Genomic DNA, 22551 nt, shown 5'->3' on the forward strand with positions numbered 1-22551 from the left:
GTAGACGAAGACTTATATAAGAGCACCTACTGTGTGATCCCACTTATATGAAGTTGTAAAACAGGTAAAACTAACCTAGGGTGGGAAAAATCTTAGAACAGTAGCTGCCTCTGAGGTTGTGGGATGAAAGAAGGGACATAGTGAACTTGATGGCCTGATGGGAATATTCTGTATCTTGATAAGAATTTGTATTATACAGGGGCGCCTGGGTGGCGCAGTCGGTTAAGCGTCCGACTTCAGCCAGGTCACCATCTCGCGGTCCGTGAGTTCGAACCCCGCGTCAGGCTCTGGGCTGATGGCTCGGAGCCTGGAGCCTGTTTCCGATTCTGTGTCTCCCTCTCTCTCTGCCCCTCCCCCGTTCATGCTCTGTCTCTCTCTGTCCCAAAAATAAATAAAAAACGTTGAAAAAAAATTAAAAAAAAAAAAAAAGAATTTGTATTATACAAGTATGCATGGTGGACTTGAGGTGAGTGCACTTTGTTTTATGTAAATTTTAACTTAATAAAAACAAAAAGAAGCACAACCAAATATTGAGCTTTAGTGAATGATATGCATACTAAAATATTTGGGAGTAAAGTGCATAGTTGTTTGCAATTTACTTTGAAAAAATGTAAGAGGGATGGCTACGTGGGTGATATATGATAAGGCAAGGACAATAAAAAGTCCATTGTGGAATCCAGACGGTGTGTATATGGATTTTAATGATAACATTCTTTCATCTCTCCTAGATATTTGAAAATTTTTATAATAAAGTTTTGGAAAAAAATAGATTAGCATTTGGGAGCAAGGAAAACTGAGGGTCAGACAAAAAGGGTGAAACTCAAGTTAAAACCTCGTAAAGAACCAGAGATCTGTCTTTGACCTTCCTAAGAACCAAGGCAAAAGAAAGAGGGGGAGGACAGAGAGAAAGAGGAAGAGGGAAAAGGAAGGAGGGAAGGGACAGAGAGAGAGAGAGAGAGAAAACACTCAGTTACATCATTAGTAACGCCCATATGATTTTTTTAATCCATTTTAGCACAGCACCACTTTTCCTGAAGCAAGTTTTCCTATGCAATGTGTTTACTGAGGTAATTAGGTAGTATAAGGATGTGACTCAGAGACTTCTTAAAGAAGCAAAAAGCTCATCTCCTTCCCATATAATATAGTCTATAGGTAGTGTTCTGGGACACTGCTCAAGGCGGAACAGGTGATTGGAGCACCGAAATTCTGTAACATAGAAAATGGCCGCAATGATTTTATCCAGGGAAAAAAAAAAAAGTGTATCCAAAGATGTCAAAACACTTGAAAATCTCTAAGAAATATTCTAACACTTACCTCATTGATCTACTTCAATGTATCCTGCTAAATCCATTTTTCTCTGAACATGTACCATATGCTACATACCATAGGGAATGATAATAATAACTTTCCTGTGCCATGTTTCAACAATTCTAAGATGCATAAATTTTCCCACATTTTGGCATCTCTGAAATCAGGATGGGTTGTAATCAATGTCATGTTGTAATTGGTGGGATTTTTTTCTTTCTTAATGGAACCCAAAATAATAGTGTTTCTTCAATCAGTGGTGTATGTTAGATTTAACAAAACACAACGTCTGGTGCTTCATGGTTCAAAATACTTTCATCTTATTTTGGTGAGATGGGTAGTCATTTCTATTCCAAATATGGAAGTTGAGATTCAGAAAGTTTAAATGACCTATCCAAGGTCCTCGGCTGGACTATGATGAAGCCTTACCTCTAATCTGAGATCTCTAAGTTTGAAATATTCTGTTTTCTCCCAATATCATGCAAAATATTTAGAGAATAAAACTCCATGGAAACAGGGAATTTGTTTTATTCGCTACTCTAGCATCAGAGTACAAAACATTGTTTGGCACATAGTATTTAATAAGTGTTTGTTGAATAAGTTAATATTCAATCAACGAAGGGGATGAATGGTCACAAGGGAAAGAGCCTGTGGGCTGTATGTAATGGGCTGGGAAGTTTATAGGGAGGGTCACTACCCTGCCACCTTTCCTCCACTTTGATGTACTTCTCATCCATCATTCAAATAGTACTTACTTCATGATGCCTTCCTCAGGTTAAGTATATTTGGTCCCCAATAACCTGAGAAGCAACCCAGTATTGGACAAACTGTATGGATTTTCGCATGAGAAAATCTGGTTTTAATTTCCTTCTGATTTTTAACCACCCTTTAGCATTAAATCTCGGGAGAAATTACTTAACTTTTTTGAGCTTCAGTTTTCTTATCTGCAAAATTGGGAATAATAGAACCTTCCAGACTGCCTCACTGTGAGGCTGCAATGACCCCAGATATATGAATGCACCTTACATGTAATAGGGGCTCAATCATATTGATTCTCTTTCCTAAAACATGCTCCATCTGAACTTGGTAAGCACTTCCATTTTTGCACTTCACATTTTTTCCCCACAAGATTGTAGGTTACTAAAAGAACCCCATTTGGCTCATACCCACCTCTTTGGAGCCCTAGGAGGTGACAGACACATGCTAAATACCCTCAAATATTTTCAAAGTTCCTTAGTTCACTTATTTAGTCTATAAATATTTATTGTGTGCCTGTTATGTGCCAGTCTTTGCTCTAGTTGCTGAAGCTACAACAATGAACAAAACTAACAAAAATCCCTACCGCTGTGGGGGCAGATGGACAATACATGAATGAATAATGTACGGTAGTAGGGGTGCCTGGGTGGCTCAGTCGGTTGAGCGTCCGGCTTCGGCTCAGGTCATGATCTCGCGGTCCGTGAGTTCAAGCCCCGCATCGGGCTCTGTGCTGACAGCTCGGAGCCTGGAGCCTGCTTCTGATTCTGTGTCTCCCTCTCTCTCTGCCCCTCCCCTGTTCATGCTCTGTCTCTCTCTGTCTCAAAAATAAATAAACGTTAAAAAAAATTTTTTTTTAAAAAATAACGTACGGTAGTAAGTGCTAAAAGAAAGCAGGGATTGGGAATTGGACTTCGGGGGGGAGGGGTTGACTCATAATATTAACTTGAGTGTTAAGAAAAGCCTTACGTGTGGTGACGCTGGAATAAAGACTTCAGGAAAACGAGGGGGAAATCACAGAGATTTCTGGCTTGAATTTGAAGAGCAATATAAATATATACAGGAAAAATAAATAGGAAGAAGTAGACAACACATTCTAGAATGTGGGAACATTTAACCCAAAACTTAATAGAATCAAGTAGAAGACTTCCTTGAACAATATCAAATTGATTAGTCTAACCAGACTATCAGGAAAAGAGTTTGTATTTTATGTTACAGACAATGGTGAACTACTGAAGGCTTTTTTAAAAATGTTTATTTATTTTTGAGAGAGAGAGAGAAGGAGAGAGAGCATGTGCAGGGGAAGGGCAGAGAGAGAGGGAAACACAGAATCTGAAGCAGGGTCCAGGCTCTGAGCTGTCAGCATAGAGCCTGTCATGGGGCTCAAACCCCAAAACCACAAGACCATGACCTGAGCCGAAGTTGGACACTCAACCAACTGAGCCACCCAGGCACCCCCCCACCAAAGGCTTTTGAGCAAGTAAGTGTGAAAGGATCAAAATAGCACCACAGGAAGCTTCATCAGGTAGACAACCCATGCAGCAAATATTAAAGGGAAGAGATAGCAGTTCCGTCTCTGACATCTTGAGTTTGACTTTACAGTGGGTTTTCAAACAGAATATGCTCAGTGAAGAGTTGGAAATGTAGGTCTGGAGTTAAGAGTGAGGTGAGGGCTTGAGATTTGAGACATGGAGCCGTCTAAACCACGACAGCTGATTGTCATCATCTCCCAAGAGTCCAGGACTCCGTCTGTAAGCAACAAACAGATCTTGTTAGAATTTTACTCCTGGCCTGAAAATGAGTAGAACATTCCTCTTTGGAATTTTCCAAGTTTGGCCAAGGCTAGACAATCAGAGTCAGCGGTAATGAGAATGATATGCGGGACCTGACGGGGAGACATGCCAGCAAATTAAGTAGGAAAAAAAACCCTGAAAGGTGGGGCACAACGTGCCTTAGGGAGCTCAGACTCTCGAGAAATCTGGAAGAACATATATCATGCCAGATGCTTCGGCCTTATGGGAGGGCTTTTGTTTAAAGTCGTGTGATGTGAAATGATTTAGACACCCTTCAATAAAGCAACATGCCTATGATTCATCCTGTCTGAAAAACATACGGGCCTTCACATTGGACTTTTCAATACAACACCAATTGGAAATAACAAAAGTGACCTCTTTGCCATTTGGAATAATGCACCTACCAGTGAGCCGGAGGGAGGGTCTGTGGAACCGGAGGAGGGGGTTTGTAAACCGCAGGGAGAAAAGTTGCAAGAAGCAGTTGCAGCTTTATATGATTCTTGAGTCCTCCTGATGTGCTCATGGCTGTGTGACAGTGGAAATCTACCACGGAGAAAAGAGAAAAGAAAACATTATCAAAATAAGCTTGGTTCTCACCGAAGAAAGCAAAGGGCTGCCATCAAGCATGGAATCCTGCTCAAGTGCACTGCGTGCCTGTCATTAGCCATTGGCTTCCAAGAAGAAAAGAGACCAAAGAGATGCAAAGAGAGGGCCTTCTTTTCTTGAAATGCATTATCTTAGCCCAGGAATCTGTAAGTATGTTGCTTACATAACCCCCAAAAGAATTGTTTAAAACTGTGTAGCTTCCTGCATATTTTCAGTTGTCATCCAAAATTTTTTTCATAATACGATGATGATAGATTGTAACTGGGAGAAAGATTTCATGACACTATTTGATAAAATAGGTTTTACTCCCCAATGAACGAAATACCCCAACTCTTAAAGAAATCATGTAAAAATTTTATAAATCAGTTTCCTCCAACGTGTCTCTAAAAATTTGCTTGTCTTATAAGGACATTTTAGCTAACTTTAGGAGACTCGGTGTCATTAGCACACACTGTTCCAAATCCAAATCCAACACTGGATTTGGAAGCTGTTCCAAATCCAGAGCTTCCCCACAAAGGCCAGTTATTCCACTTCCAATACCCAACTTCACCCTTAACAGAAATATGTATAAGACAGGCAAAGATGGAAAGCCCTGTGCGTATAGAAAACTTGATTAATAATGAAGATATCTTGAGGTACCTGGGTGGCTCAGTTGGTTAAGCGACCAACTCTTGATTTTGGCTCAGGTCATGATTTCACAGTTTGTGAGATCTAGCCCCGTGTCAGGCTCTGCACTGACAGCACAGAGCCTGCTTGGGATTCTCTCTCTCCCTCTCTCTCCCCTCATGCACTCTCTCTCTCAGAATAAATAAATAAACATTAAAAAATAACAAAGATATGTTCACCAAGCCAATATTTCTTTCCTGTTTTTTACTTTTATATGCATCTACAAAAAATAAGACCATTCTCCTGCACAGGCAAAGTAACACCATTAACACCTAACGAGAGTGTTTAGTCCATATTAAAATTTCTCACGTGCCTCCCAAATGTCCTTCGCGGCTGATTTATCCAACCCAGGATTAAATTCTGGACTATGTATTGCATCTGATTGTTACATCCCTTGTCTCTTTTATTTTTTTTCCAAATTTTTATTTATTTATTTTATGAGAGGTGAGGGGGTAGAGGCAGAGAGAGAGGGAGGGAATCCCAAGCAGGCTCCACGCTAACAGAGCCCAATGTGGGGCTCGATCTCATGAACGGTGAGATCATGACTGAGCTGAAATCAAGAATTGGATACTTAGGAGGCACCTGGGTGGCTCAGTCAGTTAAGCAACCGACTTCAGCTTCAGGTCATGATCTTGCGGTTCATGAGTTCAAGCCCCCATCGGGCTCTGTGCTACAGCTCAGAGTCTGGAGCCTGCTTCAGATTCTGTGTCTCCCTCTCTCTCTGCCCCTTCCCTGCTCGCGTTCTCTCTCTCTCTATCATAAACAAACAAACAAACAAACAAACATTTAGAAAAAAAAGAATTGGATACTTAACCAACAAAGCCAGTCTTGTGTCTTTTAATAGAGCATGCATTTTAATGGGGGGATATTTTCCCCAAGGGAATGAAAATTGATTCTTGGAGGATGAAAAAAATCTTAGCCTTTTTATATACAAAGTACAGATATACATATAGTACATAAACATATACACAGTATACCTATGATGTTAACTTTTCATGGTGGGGGGGACAATTAAGAAAAAAAGTCTAAAAAGCTTGGGGTGGAAGAGGAGATGAGTGATAATAAAAAAAAAAAAAGGTTGAGAAATGCTGATCTAGAACAATCCCTATTGCGTTGCACTGACAGATTGATGAGGTCCCCAAGCCAATATTTCCGTGTACTCCCTTGTTTGGTTCATAAGGGAGGTTTTTACAGCCCAAGGGAACGCCCCATTGTAAGATTTGGGACGTGTGATGTGGCAGGTCTGAAAATGTGCTGCTTGGACACCCCCTTCAAGAAAGAACTCACTGTCCAACTGGGAGGAATGTGGTCAGCTGAGACTCCGCAGAGTCTCCCTCAACTTTCCAGAGGAGGTCACACCCTTCTCCAGACAAATCGCAGCCAATGAAGGAACAAGGCTGTTGTACAAAGGCTCTGCCATTTTCATCCAATACAAGAACTTCTAAGAGCCAGTCTTGGCTCTGAAGCTCCCCCGTTGATCTAACAGAGACATTGCGGGATCTATATTACCATCCGGCAATTCCGGCTGCCCAACCCTGCTTTCTCCCTTTTTCTTTCACTAATATCGCACCCCCAATAAAACATTTGTACTCATGACTCTCAGCATCTTCTCCCTGGAAAACCAAACTGGCTTAAAACCTACTTTGCAGGATTCTGTGAGGGTTATAGTATGATAGCATACACAAAGCCCGCATATACAGAGTCAGCATACCATGTCTAATAAATGGCAGCTATTCTTTCAAAGGTGTCTTAGATCTTCCAGACTAAAAATAGCACGTTGACACTTTAGGTCTGTTGACTCTTTGGAAGATCACAAAAACCTAAATCTCCTTGAGCCAGGGTTAGAATTCACAGAATTATCAGTTTATTTCTCCTAAAACTAGAGTGCTCATGTCCTTGAGTTGCAAGAGTACGAGAGAAAAACCAGATCATCCCGATCAGTCAGTGTCCTATTGAAGAATGCCATCAATAGCTGCAGGCAAAGGCAGGAGTCAATAGGAAACCGTGTTCCATGTTGCTGTTGCAATTCAATATTTCCTGAAGGCATATCCCTCCTTCATGCCTCAGAGAGTTGAAGTCAACCCGGGAATCATGGAGGCAAGGAAAATTGTGAACGGTGGGAAAAGGTTACTCTGTCCTGCCACAATTTGATTCTCTCCACCCACTCCTCTCTTGCAGCGATATATGACTTAAGAATCACAAACTCACTTCCTGGTCAAAGTGTACTTAGTCCTGAATTAGTCAAGACTGTGTGGTTGCAAGAAACCCGAAACTCAAGTCAAACTAGCTATAAACAAACAAACAAACAAACAAGTAAATAAGGATTAAAAAAAAAAAAGAAGGCAGGGTGGAAGGAAGGAGTAGGTTGGTTGCTTATTGGTTTACTATTTATTTGCTTCTTGCAGTGGGAAGCCCAGTCCTTGGGAGATATCAGGGACCTAGCAATACGGTCAGATCTCTCTCTCTCTCTCTTCTCTTTTCATCTCTCTGCTCTGTTTCCTTTCTCTGCTACTGCACATGAGTTTGCTCTACCTTGCTGCAGAGAGGAAACGGAGCGTGGCTCAGGCAGTTTTTGGTTATATCATCTCAGTCTAGGGACCCCAGCTCCCTCTCGCAAAGCCTGATTAAAGGCGCCAGGGAGAGACTCACTGACTCAGCCCAACGCACGAACACATTTCTAGCCAATCACTATGGCCACGTAGATGAAGACTACGGTTGGCCACGTCTGGATCTCATGTTCATCTCTATAGACCGAAGACTGGTTTGGCAGCCCGTTAAAACTACAAGAAGGGGTGGATCACCTTACCCCAAATGAGATAAGGCATTGTACCGAAAGAAGATGGGGGAAGGGATGCTAACAGGCACAGGGGACAGGTGTCCATTACAGATCTTTTATGTCTCAAGGTCTTGTTCTGTCTTTCAACAAATGTCTCTGAAAACAGAGAAGACTTTTATAATTGCAAAGCAAAAATTTTGTTGGCCGAAAGAGGAGAATATGTGCAGAAGACAAGAAATGGGTGAGTAACGCTATCACTAAAACTCTTGGGAAGAGTGTGTCATCTCTTTGTGACTTCAGGTATTTGCTCTCTGGGAGTGACTGTCATGTCTACTTCTACCAGCCTCCAATTCCAGTCTCTAACCCTCAGGGGATAAAAGCAGCCTTGGTCTTACAGGGCTTCTGTGAGAATTATAGGAGCTGATGCCAGCAAAACATCCAGCTCAAAGTCTGAGGCATACACATCTATCTTATAAGTAAAAATACAATTTGGGGGCACCTGGGTAGCTCAATCAGTTAAGCATCTCACTCTTGATTTGGGGTCAGGTCATGATCTCACAGTTTCTGAGTCTGAGTCCTGGGTCGGGCTCCATGCTGAGAGTGCTGACAGTGTGGAGCCTGCTTGGGATTCTCTCTCTCCCTCTCTCTCTGACCCTCCCCTACTCTCTCTCTCTCTCTCTCTCTCTCTCTCTCAAAATAAGTAAGTAAACATTTTAAAATATTTTTAAAAATACAGTCTGTGTATATTCATGTAGCACCCGTATTCCCCCTACATACTGAGAGGGCTTTTTGCTGCAAATACCTGCAACTCTCTGCTTAGGCCCAGAAAGACCCATTCAGAGAGTTAATGCCCCCAAATCAACTCTCAACTGACAAGAATTAGTGGACAAATGCTCTAGCTTCCTTATCCCTCTGTGGGACAGCTCTGAGTTACCCAGCATGACTGCATTCCAACAGGCTCCTTTGAGAACATGCCCTTTTTTTGGCTTCCTTTCCTTCCCTGCCTTACTACTTCTGCTCCCCTGTCAGTGTTTCCTGAAATCACCTCCTTGCACGTGAATCCTTGTCCCAAGACCTGCCTCTGGGGGACCTAAACTGGGACAATAAATTTGAAAAAAAAAAAAAAAAAAAAAAAAAAATATATATATATATATATATATATACATATATGAAAGAAAATGCATTGGAATGTTCACCATCATTATCCCATGACGGGCAGGATAGTAATGATAGTAATGATTTTCCTGTTTATTGTCTATATTGAAAACATGTTTCACAAACGTGAACATGGATAGCAACTAAATGTTATTGAAACAGTCTAAAGTCTTAAGCCTGGTTTTCAGTGTATGTGTGCACTTCTTCCTATTTAATTGACATCATCAGTTCTTTCCATCCCCCGTTATTTTAAAGATACACATAAACGGCTTCTTTGGTATGGGTCTCTCCACTTTCCAGAAAATTTGCATCAGCAGTAAAACTATTTCCAACACAAAAACAGTGCTGGACCAATTTGAGATAAAATACTCCCTCCCCCCCCCCCAAATTATTTAAGATAATATCTGAGCTGCATCTGCTGTTTCAGTCTTTAACAAAGTGTCTTTTTTACGGGACAGCGGCAATGGGGGGAGTAAAGGGAAGAAACAGAAGCTGGCTCTCATGCACTCATTCCACCACCCATAAATGATCTTTTCATGAGGACACGGCCGATAAGGAGAGAAGGAAAGACAAAAAGCATTCTTGACTTAGGAATGGAATAGCAGCTCCCCCTCTGTGTCTGATTCAGTTACTCAGAATGGCTTTCTTATGGCTGTGCCTCTTGTGAATTATGAGTCTCTCTCTCTCTCTTTCTCCCCCCCACCCCACGGTTCATATTAAAGACAAGACGCAGCTGCCAGGGACTCTGGAGATTTCTCAGCAGTCTACTATGGTGAAATGAAATACCATGTTATGCTGGAAAACTCACCAGTGCTTTCTTCACATGGGCTGTGCTATCTCATGGCCAGGATAAAGGATCCCAGGCCTGGACAGTTACTGCTTCTCCTGAGATCTGTCATGTCGTCTTCTAGACAGCCCTCAATCTTTCTGCATTCCAGCTTCCCAGCATGCTACTGATAATTATTTTCTAAAGCAATTGTATATGTTTGTACGACACATGTATACTCCACCCTGTTGAAATACTGTCCTGAAGGTGGGCACTTGGTTACCATTAGAACAACTATTTTACTTCCAAGGAGAAGAGAGGCTCCGTGGCCCTGTTGCCACAGATGATGTGGGACATTGGCAGGCTGGGGATCTTCTCTATTTGCATCTTTTGTGTCGTTACTACCAGAAGGATTGCATTACATAAATGGGCTGAGGTTTACGCATAATGATTGGTTGAACTGCTTCTGATGTTGCAATCTCAGCTTTATCTGCCCCGGAGGAAAATGGAGCCAGCTAAACTAGGTCTGTAACCCTGAGTGGAGATTTGGAGGATACTAGTGAAACGTTGGGAAAGTAGCACATTGGAGACTATCTCTAGTGAAACAGTTTAAACCTTATTAGAGACTGAGGCTAAAAGTAAACACGATGCCTCATCCTCATATCCTGATTTCAATCTTGAAATAACAGGATAGGCTACAAATCCCAGCAAAAGCTTGAATGAGCCTATAGTAAAAAAAGAAGAAAGAATGTGAGACATTACTGAATTCTGGCTGATAACAGTAGCTCTCCAAGGGTCAACACACTGCCTTCTCTACACACTCCTTTCTTCCTCTCCCATTTCGCTCCAGTTACTGGCTAGCAAATAGGAACAATGAAGATCCCCCTTTCTGTTGGATATACCTTGTATTCAGAAGTCTTCACTAGACTAAAGTCAGATACTAAGAACTGAATTTCTTTCTGGGGCGCCTAGGTGGATCAGTCGATTAAGCATCCGACTCTTGACTTCAGCTCAGGTCGTGATCTCGTAGTTCATGGCATTGAGCCCCATGTCAGGCTCTAAGCTGTCAGCATGGGGATTCTCTCTCTCTCTCCCTCTCTATCTGTCCCTGCTCTCTCTCTCTTTCACAGTTAATAAATATATATTTTTTAAGTTTTGAATTTCTTTCTGACCTCTCTGTGGGGTGTACCTAGGAGAATAGGTAAGGATCCAATTCGTGATAAGAATGTTCATTTATATATTCAATCAGACCAACAGGTCCCTTTGGGAGCACACAAATACAATCTGAAAGTAGTTTAATTTACCAACTGAGGGGCAGAGGTGAAGTCTTCACTGTTGTTGTTTTTTTATCTTTTTTGTAATAGGTGATCCATAGATACAGTTGAGTTGAATCATTAAATTGAGAACATCTATGCCCGTTTGGAAGAACATAATCTGAAAGGAAATGATCAAATGTAATGAATATCTGAACTATACTTTGAATCCCTTCTCTGCTTTTCAATTGTGAGATGAAAATGCTTTCCAATTATAATTCCAAGTATAAGTTGTTAATTTTTACCAGTCATAACAGTCACTGCCGGAAAGGAGTAACAATCAGTGTCCTTCCATTTTACGGATGTGAGAACTGAAGAAGAAGGCATGAGTCAATGAGTCAGAGTCAGAATAGCATGATGTGAAATTAGAACAGAGGAGACAGGAATGCAGCCCAGAATCTACTTTGGGACTCCCAAAGAGAGGAGGCAGATCCCTGGAGTTGGTCAGAACAAGGACTCTGTTTAGTTCCCCCACTACGTGCCCCGCCCCCATCCCGCAGGCTCCAGTGCCTACCTTACTCAGTGCTCATCTTGACCCTAGTGAATCTGGTTGAATGAAAAGAATGAATGAATGCCAACTTGTGACTTCCATTTTGATGTTTGAACTCTTAGTTCAGTATTTCTTCAAATGGTGTGGCTGACCCCTTTAGAAGAGAAAAAAAGTCCCCTGCATCACTTACTTGCAATTTTTCTTGAAAAAACAGCAGTAAGAATCCCTCCAGGTTGACGGGAGACTGTATGTGTTTGGTTCTAGTGGTATCCTTTTCTAAATAAACAAATACCTGAGCAAATAAATAAACACAAGCGCCATATCTGAGGAGGGGTCTTCAATATGTTATAAAGTAAGAAAGCTATAAAACAGTACATCCCCAGACTACCTGCATTAAATGCATTAAATGATCATCTTAAAGGCATTATCTTGGGGGCGCCTGGGTGGCTCAGTCGGTTAAGCATCCAACTCTTGGTTTTGGCTCAGATCATGATCTCACAGCTTTGTGAGTTTGAGCCCCTCTCGGGATTCTCTCTCTCTGCCCCTCCCCTACTTACGCCGTCTTTGTCTCTCTCAAAATAAACAAATAAACTTTTAAAAAATTGCATTATTTTGTCTGATCCTCGTAGAAACCTTCTGAGGTAGGTGGTCTTTTTTTGTTCCTTTTTATAAATAAGAAAATTGAAAGAAGTTAGGTAACTTGCCCAGAATCACACAGCTTGCAAAGGAGGATTTAAAACCAATTCTGTTTGAATGCACAGCCTGGCATCTTCCTACTTCTCTCTGGTTCTTGCTCCTACTTTGACTACTTGACTCCTCTCCTCCTTCTCTTTCTTCTCTTTTCTTTCTCTCCCTCTCCCTCTCTCCCCCTCTGTCTCTGTCTCTGTTTCTGTACGTCTCTTTTCTAGCACATACGTTTGTCTATGCATAGCTTTCTTCACACTCTCCAAGAAGCCCGTAATTCAGGGACGTGTCATTGCCAGAGTGCCTTGCCAGTCCGCAATTTAAAGGCCAAGCAGGATGTCTGATATTCCATCCACCAGGCCACTGCCTAAGGTCACTGCCCAGCTGCTGAACACATCCCAGACTCACAGACTCCACCTGGCCTGGGGCTGTCCATACATTTTGTACTTGGATTTGAAAGTGACAATTATTCATTTTAGAAGCGGTGTTTAGAAGTGGCTGTCACTTCAACTTTGTCGACACGTTTGTATAAACATGTGCTAGCCATATAAATAATTTGCATCAGAGATTTTCTTGGGTTCTTCTGTAGAAACCCTCTTCATGCTCCAGAAATTGTGAAGATCAAAAGATTATCCAAGCAGCGATGATACTTCTTCTTTTGATTCAACACATATATACATATTTCTAATAGCTTGCATTTTGAGTAAAGACTCTGTACAAAAAATGCATGCTAGGTGGTTTACATACATTATCTTATTTCACCAAGGTTTATAGGGGTTAAACAATAGCTCAATTGTCACTTAGTAGTATGTGGCAGACACAGCTTTCCGACAGACGTGGGCCTCATGTCAGGGCCTGAACTTTCAGCCTCTCTGCTCCCGGGGACAAGCGCTGGGCCATCTCTCCAGAAGACAAAGATCGAAAACAGGCTAGCGAGAAACTTGGAGTCCAGCAGCAAAGATTTCTCAAGCTTCACAAATATAATAATTAAAAGCAGAACACAACCTCCTATCATCTTCTTGGTCCAACAGGTAAGGAGTAGTTCGTTTGTGTGCAATGGTTTTTTAAAGAGCTTGGAGAAAAGAGGAAACCACAGATCATCTCTGAGACGGGCTGCCTTCCAAACACCACAATTACTTCTGTGGAAAAGCAGAGCTAAGACTGAGGGGGTAAAAGTCCAGAAAGCCAGTGGCCGGGGTGGGTTTAAAACTTATGTGCATCTGGAGATAAAGGAGTCAGAAGGGTCAGGAAAGATTGGAGTTAATGACCCACAGGCAATCACCCCCTGATACTGGTGTGGTGGCTGTTACTGTCAGGATAGCACAGACACTGAGGATTTAAGAATTAGCCATTAACACTGGAAGGCCTTTGAAGGCCAAGACTTTCTCTTGGTTTATTTTACTTTGCTATAAATCATTTACTTAATATACTGTAATGCTAGGGATAGTACACACTGCACTAGCTTGTGACCATTATCACGCTGAGAGAAAACACAAAGTTTGTATACAAAAGAAAAAAAATCCCCAAATTGTTTTCTTTAGATGCATGGTTGTACGTGGAGAAATCAATGCCAGACTCATTTTTGAAAGCTTGTCTAAACTCCGAAAGTTTTAAAATGATTCCAAACCCCAGTCAAATTGGCAATGGAGTGGTCTCCCCCACTGAAATTCCACTTCTCCTAATGTCCACCCGTTTTGACTCTAAAACATGTTTAGAAGTTTCGGAAGACTGCAGAGGTACACAGTTCAGAAGTTTGATGGGAAAATCACAATAATGTGACCCTCTTCACTGCATGTTCATTAAGGACCCTGTTTTTTCAATATGAGGACATCTCTTCTAGAATTCATTTTCTGCCTGCGATTATATCTCGTTGTTGGGGTGCTGCATGGAATGGTAAAGAAGCTGTAATGCAACTATTTCTCAGAAAAAAAAAAAAAGGTTTGTTTATACTACATTTGCCCTTTCAGGGTTATCTGATTGCAATTATCTTTCTCCAAAAAAGAAAAAAGAAAATCTTGCTGGAACTTGTAAAATTCTAACAGAAATTGGAATGAAGCAGTCAGGCAATGGCAAGTCCGGGGGGGGGGGGGGGGGGGGGAAGCGAGTTCGGACTTTGAAAAGTATTTACATACATTCCAGCACATTCCAAGCACATAAAGAATAAACTTAACAGGGAAAGGCATTCCATGCCCCAAACTGAATCTTCAAAGAAACACTTTATGTTACTACTACATGTAGAGAAACAGAGCAGAAATTATAGGCCCAAAGGAAGTGTTTGTGGAAGATTCGTGAGGGAGAAGGGCAAACATACAGCAAGGAGATGCTTCTCATAAGGACATACTTTGCAATTTGAGCATTTTTGAGCTTGCAATGGAATTTTAAAGCCATCCAGAAACAACAGATGTTTGAACCCAAATGATCCAACTACTTGATGCCAAAATTAGGGCTCTGAAGAGCAACTTAGAATTGTAACACATGAAGAGCGTCTCCCGGCAACAGTTGAAAGAGATTTATTCTGTGGCTCGCTGACCCTACCCTTTTATCTGTGCCCATTTATATTCTCAGCGATAAAAATTGCTGTCAAATGGAAATATTAATAACTGAAATACAAGCCTCTTTTCTAGGTCTGACTTGGATCTCCTCTCTCCTTTGAGCACTCTGTCTCTAAATTGAATTATGACACCCGGAGGCGGACCCTTCTGAACATGACTTCTCCCTAAACTTGCGCATATGAGAACCAGTAACCCGTTATGGTTGAAGCCACACAGCACAGAATTTTCTAGCTAATGTCGTCTTTGTGAGCAGCCAAGTCAGATATTTCGAGCAAGCAAACAAAAAACCCAATCAGCACCAACTCCCACTGACAAAAAATAAGCACGCTGCACGTTCCAAGCTACTTTTTTTTCCGGATTAAATAGGTAACAGATAAATGCCAAATCTCTCTTTACTGGGTTTAGAGGATATATCAGGGTTGCTCAATTTGAAAACAAGTTTCTTTTTTCACTAGCTTGAAAGATTAAGTCCACCCCACCCCCTCCCCTGTCTTGCTGCTAAACTAATGAACGCAAACAACTTAGAGGTCAAATCACTTTATTCAGCTTTCAAAGAAACTTCTTGTACATCTCGTTTACGAAGAAAATTTCCCAGCAAGGTAGCAAGGTTTATTGGTTTCCAGAAGGATGTGAGCATAAAGATGTTTCTTATTTCAGCCACATAAATACTGTAAAATAGCGCCTGTGAGAAGAAAATGGCAGTATAGTCATGGTTCTAAAAGGGAGCCAGGAACTCAAACTGTAACTGCATTTTAAAAATAGCACAGCAGCGATGATTGCAATTTAGCTCCACAGCACATAAGCGTGGTATGAACAGGAAATGGGAGTACATCTTCTGAGCCTGATAAGATTCTCTAATGTAAGACATATGCTCTGTCTCTTAGCTGGAGAGCTAGGCCTCGGCAGAAAGAAGAAAAACCATATATGTTTACCTTCAACCCAGAGATCAAACTTCTCAACCTCGGAAGATTTTTCTTTTTTTTTAATTCCCGTTGAATTAAGTGCTGAAGTCAAGAAATGTGCAGCGTGGATTTAAATGAGAAAAAATACCTTTATTAGAAAAATGAAATTTTGAAGCAACTTCCAGAGGAAAATTAAGTGAGCTACGCATTTCAAACCTGTATGATCTCGGGACAACGTCTGCAGGGTAGAGCCTCTCCTCGGAGAAGTCTGTGCTGATCAAAGGACCTTCCTGATAAAAGAATCTCCATTATCTATAAAAGGTCAAAGTTGAATTCACTAAGGATGGTACGTTTTGAGAACATTCTAGAATATTAATAATTATTCATAATTCGACTTAGGTCAAATAGAAATGTGGCAAAATGCCCCTGAGATTACTTTTATGTTCTAGGAGGGAACTGATGATTCATGTGTTTCCAGATTAGTGTTTTAGAGAAAGGATCAGACGGTGTGACCTGGCTGAGCACTGGATACATGACAGTACATAAAAGTCCAGACGGACTAATCACGTCTCCTAATTTTACAGTCCGCATCAGGGACAATGCATAGGAGCTGACATCAGTGCCTATCATCAAAACACAAATTGGATTTATTACCCCTTGACACAGATCATTGTAAGGAAAACTTGTAACATCTGGAAAAGAAATCAAAAAAGTAGTTTAGTTTCTAGGCTCTATTCCTTTACAAACAGAAAGCAAGAGAGATGTTTCTTGTTACTCGGAATAAGTTCACTCACTCAACAAATATTTATTGAGTGCCTCTTATGTATGAGGTACTGTTGTAACTGCCAGGGGGTACAGCACTGGGAAGGACAGGGGGCTAATGTTCTAGTAGAAAATGTGAGTCAGTAAATACATAAATGGGAGAATTTCAAGGGTAATTAATGCTATTAAAGGAACGAAAGGGTGATTCGCAGAGAAAAACAGGATAGGTGGGGTGGGAACCACTTTAAATAAGATGGTCAAGGAAAAGTTTGCTTGAGCTGAGACCCAAATAATGAGAAGAAGTCACATGTGTGGATATACAGGAGAATGTTCTAAGGGCAGAGGTGAGAACTGGTGCAAAGGTCCTGAGGTTGGGACAAGCTTGACTCCTTCAAGGAACAGAAAAAAAGCCAACGAGGTCAGAACATGGTGATAGATAGGGAGAGGGAAAGAGATGAGGTTAGAGAGGTTGTAAGGGCCAGGTTACATAGGACCTGTTATACCTTGGTAAGAGGCTTGGATGTCTTTTAAAGAATGACAAGAAGTCACTGGAGAATTTTATGTGACTTAGATCTGATTTTTATGTGTTTTTTTAAATTATAAAATATTTCAGGCATCCAAGAATGTATAGATAACAATAAAATGAATACTCAAGAACTTGGGTTCTTAAAATTCCTGTTACCCTTCTCTACCCTATTCCCTTTCCTCTTTAAAGGTAACCCCTATTCTGAATTTTATAACTCCCACACATGTTTTTGTGCTTCTCACACACACACACGCACACACACACACACACACACACACACTCATGGATATCCATAAACAATATATTTAACGCTGCCTTACATTTTTTTATTGAAATATAATTGACATTGCATATTTTTAAACTTGATATGAATGGTACCATACTGTCCATATTCTTCTGCAGTTTGCTTTCTTTCCCCTCTATAACAGTTTTTGAGGTTTATGCTGATATGGAAAGTAATCATTAATTTTTTAACAACTGTTTAGTAGTTTCTTACATTAAAATACCACAGGTTATGCATTCTTTGGTTAATAGGCATTTCTGTTGTTTTCGATGCTTTTACTCATATGTCCCTGGGCAGGCAATATAGTGAGACAAGAGTGGAAATACAGGGGTGCCTGGGTGGCTCAGTCAGTTAAGCATCCGGCTCTTGATTTTGGTTCAGGTCATGATCTCACGGTTCATGAGCCTGAGCCCCGTGTGGGGCTCTGCACTGACAGCACAGAGCCTGCTTGGGATTCCCTCTCTCTCTCTCTCTCTCTGCCTCTCCCCCACTCACCCAGACTGTCTTAACTTCTCCTCCAGGCTACCTTCCCCCATGCCTAATACTGCTACCGCCCATATCATTGTTTACTTGCTACTTCTTTAAAATTGACCCCATTTATTTTAAACTTAAAAAACGATGATTAAACAAAATAACAAGCTATGCTCTAAGGTCCTTAGGACAGGGGTTTTTGTTTGATCCAGTGATGTACCACAAGTTCATTGAAGAGTGCCTGGCACACCGAAGGTGCTCAAGAAGCATTTATTGAATGAATAAATTAACACCTTTCCATCACAACTGTAAGTGGAAAGCCAGCATCCTTTGCCAGGAATAGAAAGTAATTTTCAAAATAAACACAATCCAAATAGTACGTGTTATTAAATTCTGTCGCTTCCTGAATGCTCTGAGCCTGAGGCCCAATATCTCTACATTTTAAAAGTAATGCAAGTGTTAGAAGACACGAAAGAAGGTACCGGTCACAAAAAGCCCTTTCCACTAATTTATTTATTTATTTATTTTTTTAATTTTTTTTTTTTAACGTTTATTTATTTTTGAGACAGAGACACAGCATGAACAGGGGAGGGGCAGAGAGAGAGGGAGACACAGAATCGGAAGCAGGCTCCACGCTCTGAGCCATCAGCCCAGAGCCCGACGCGGGGCTCGAACTCGCGGACAGCGAGATCGTGACCTGAGCTGAAGTCGGACGCTCAACCGACTGAGCCACCCAGGCGCCCCACCCACTAATTTAATCAAAAGGATTCACAGAGAATAATTTGTAAATCAATTTTATTTCAAGGCGTATCTGTATGCCATGTAAAATCATCACGCAAATGACCAAGATAAAGTACCATTCTCTGGGGAATATGGCCCTATTCTAAAACAACCAATTGAGTCAGGGCTCATGTAGAATTAGATAGCTCAGTCTCTCTCAATTTTCTCACTCCTCAAATGTCCTCTTTTCTCTTCCGTAATCTTTAATGTCCTCTTATGTACCTCTCACTCCCATCTCCAGCTTCCTATAGGATTATTTGTCATCTCTGTAATGCTCCTTTTGCATACCTCTTGTAACACTTAAAACATAAATTCATAATTATTTTTTTTTCATGTCTATCTCCCTCATTTAAATTATAAGTATAGAAGACATCAGGGACTGTGTCATGGCATGTTTATATTCCCAGAGCCCCTACCAGGATCTAACAAGATGGTAGGTCCATAAGAAATTGTTGAATGATTAAATTAAAGACATTATGGAAGTTCGAGGAAAAGAAAGAACGGTGTGATTTTCTCCCATCCTTGAAGGCGTGATTTTGTCATCACCTGTGGTTGAAAAGCTTATTCTTGAGATCATTTATAAGATCTTCCCAAACACACACGAGGGTTCTCTATGGAAATGAAAAGTAGATAGCAATCCTTTCCATCAAAATCTTTCAGAATTAGTTTCCTGCAGAAATTGTAATGTATCACTCTTCATTTGCAGAATAAATGTGAAAACATGGAGGATGCCTCCAATGTAGACATTACAGCTGCATTTTTGTGGCTTGCTGGTAAAGGAGGGGTAGTGCTGAGGTCAGTTTTCTATACCTGGGTGATAATCTCTGCTTCCCACAGAAAAGATGATGGACCAATAGGGCTCCTCGCTGCCAATAAAAAAAGTTACAGGATGGCAAAGAAATGTAACCTTCCTTGGACAACTCTTGAGATGGCTAGCAGCAGTTTCTTAGGAGTAAGTACGTAATGCTGTCTGAAAAGAAACCAACCCGCTGACAACTATTGCATTTGAGAAAAGGATTCAATACATGCATAGAGCTAACGTGGAAGCAAATGCCAAGCATCCCTGAGATACTGAGCCGAACTTATCTTTACCTTATGAAAGTATTCTACGGAGATCAATAGCTTTTATATATATGAGAAAAATGCTTAGCAAATACAATGAAAGCAAAGAACCTATTTATAATAAGCAATAATACACATACAATTCATCATCCTCATTCATGATACACATTATTACAACTTTGGAACAGCCTGGTACCAATTTCTTCTCTCAGACAGGCAAAATCTCAGTTTTACAACACACTATGTTGGCAAAGCTGTCAGGAAATAGGCACTCTCATATATATAGTATACACGGACAAAATCCTCGTGGAAGGCAATTTGCCAATAGTGTCAAGATTACGAATATGTTTCCTCTTTAACCTGCCAATGCCACTTCTAGGAATTTATCTTTTATACCAGCACCAACACCATGTAAAATGGCTGATGTACACCATTACTCATCACAGCATTGTTTGTCATGGCAAATGTTTGGGGAGGGAGAGGAATCAGGTATTCATCAAAAGACTTTTTGGTACAGGGGTGCCTGAGTGGCTCAGTCAGTTAAGTGTCAGGCTTTGGTTCAGGTCATGATCTCACAACTTGTGAAGTTCAAGCCCCATGTCAGGCTCTGTGCTGACAGCTCAGAGCCTGCTTTGGATTCTGTGTCTCCCTCTTCTCTCTGCCCCTCCCCTGCTCGCACACTGTCTCTTTCTTTCTCTCAAATATAAATAAACATTTAAAAAAAAAGATTTTTTGGTACAAAACATATTTGCACAAAAATAAATTACATAAATCTCAGTTAAAAACATTTTGCAAAATACCTAACCAATGCTCCTCAAAACCGTAGAGGTCAACAAAACCGAGGGAAGTCTAAGAAACTGTCATAGCCAAGAGGGCTTAAGGAGACGTGATGACCAAATGTAATATGATCTCCTGAAACAGAAGCAGTAAAACTAAAGAAATCTGACCAAGTATAGACTTTAATTAATAATGTATCAGTATTGGTTCAATAACTGTAACAAGTGTACCACACTGAAGTAGAATGTTAATAATATACCGACTTCTGGGAATTCTCTGTACCATCTTCATAATTTTTAAAAAATATATATAAGAATGTTGTTAAGAAATGAAAGTTGTTAATAAAAATAAATTATAAGATAGCCATACAATGGAGTAATTCTATGCAACATTCAAGAAAGAATAAAGAAACTCTCTCTGAGCTGATAAGGAAAGATCTCCAAGGCTGTTAAATGAAAAAAAAAAAAAATCAGTTGTATAAGAACTTGTATTTGCCTAAACAAACCCAGCATGTGCATGCAAGTACCCAATAACAGTGGTCATCTGTCATGAGCAAAGTGGATGGAGAATAAGGTGGAAAGAAAAAATACACATACACGCACATACACTAATTATGTGTGTTGAAATACCTATGTAACTAATTTTGTCAGCTGCTACCCATAGGACCTTGTATGAATAAACAATGAGGTCGACTCCTGGGTAAACTATAATTATTGTCGAGAAACCATCTCCCCTCCCGAATGATGAATCTTTCTATACCCTGCATTTCTGTGGATTCATTTTTTAAAAAATCAGTATGGGGAGCCTGGGTGGCTCAGTCGGTTGAGCGTCCAGCTCTTGACTTTCACTCAGGTCATGAGCTCAGAGTTCATGAATTCGAGCCCCACATCAGGCTCTGTGCTGATAGTGCAGGGCCTGCTTGGGATTCTCTCTCTCTCCCTGTCTCTGTTCCTCCCCCATTTGTGCTCGCTCTCTCTCAAAATAAATAAATAAACTTAAAAAATTAATATAAAATGAAAACCCAACTGATTTGAGATTGCCAAACTTCTATGAACCAAAACTCCTGAATGACTTTGCCTAAGAGATCATGTTACCCTTCTGTAGTCTCTTCAGTTTCTTTTTCTGTAAAGTGAGAATAGGCCTAAATAAAAGTTTCTGTTTTGAAAAACTCATATTATTGATGGAAACAGAGTTAATTTATGGATAGGAAAACAAGAAGGGTGAGCGCACAATGGTAGATTCATAAAAAACTGCTTGAAGTGAAGAGCGAGCTATGAAAGTTTGTTATTTTTTTAAATTTTTTAAAAGTTTATTTTTGAGAGAGAGAGAGAGCACGCGCTAGTGGGGAAAGGGCAGAGAGAGAGGGAGACACAGAATCCGAAACAAGCTCCAGGCTCCGAGCTGTCAGCACCGAGCCTGATGTAGGGCTTGAACTCAGGAACCGTGAGATCATGACCTGAGCCGAAGTTGGATGTTTAACACACTGATCCACCCAGGGGCCCCGAAAGTTTGTTATTTTCTAAGGAGATTAGCAAAGTGAAGTTCTGGTCTACCTCTAATAAGGTATTACTTCACTGAATATTCCAACAATAGCAGAATAATTTGAAATTGGAAGTTATTCATTTAAAAAATAGTGAGTTGAAAGGTAAGATTCATTTTGCATTTATTTCAAAAGGTCATTAGAAACACAATCCAAATGGAAAAACATTAGTTATATGAGCTTCACAATGACATTTTCCTCAAATCAAGTCTGTTTTCTGACATATGAAGGCATCCAGGGCAAAAAAAGTACATATTGAAGTTAACATCTATATACCTAAATATGTTAAAGTTATAAATCAAGCTAACAAATTGTTAAATAGACATTTAAATCCTCTGGCCTTGACATCTTCATAACAACCTAAAAGATTAGGTTTGAATTTACATTTCTCAGACTGTTCAGAGTTCTATACCAGAAAATAGCCGGAGAGAGGAGGAGAGCCCGTATGTAGCCCCAACCTGTGGCCTACCCATCCCTGTGAGGATAGAGATGGGGAAGAACCACAGATGTTCTTTGGACATCCTCCATCCAGGCTACCCCAAAATAGGGTCTAATAGAGGGCATCTAGGCAGTGAGTAGGCATGGCCCC

The sequence above is a fragment of the Panthera tigris genome, chromosome A2 (genome assembly GCF_018350195.1).
Source record: "Panthera tigris isolate Pti1 chromosome A2, P.tigris_Pti1_mat1.1, whole genome shotgun sequence".
Taxonomy (NCBI): Eukaryota; Metazoa; Chordata; class Mammalia; order Carnivora; family Felidae; genus Panthera; species Panthera tigris.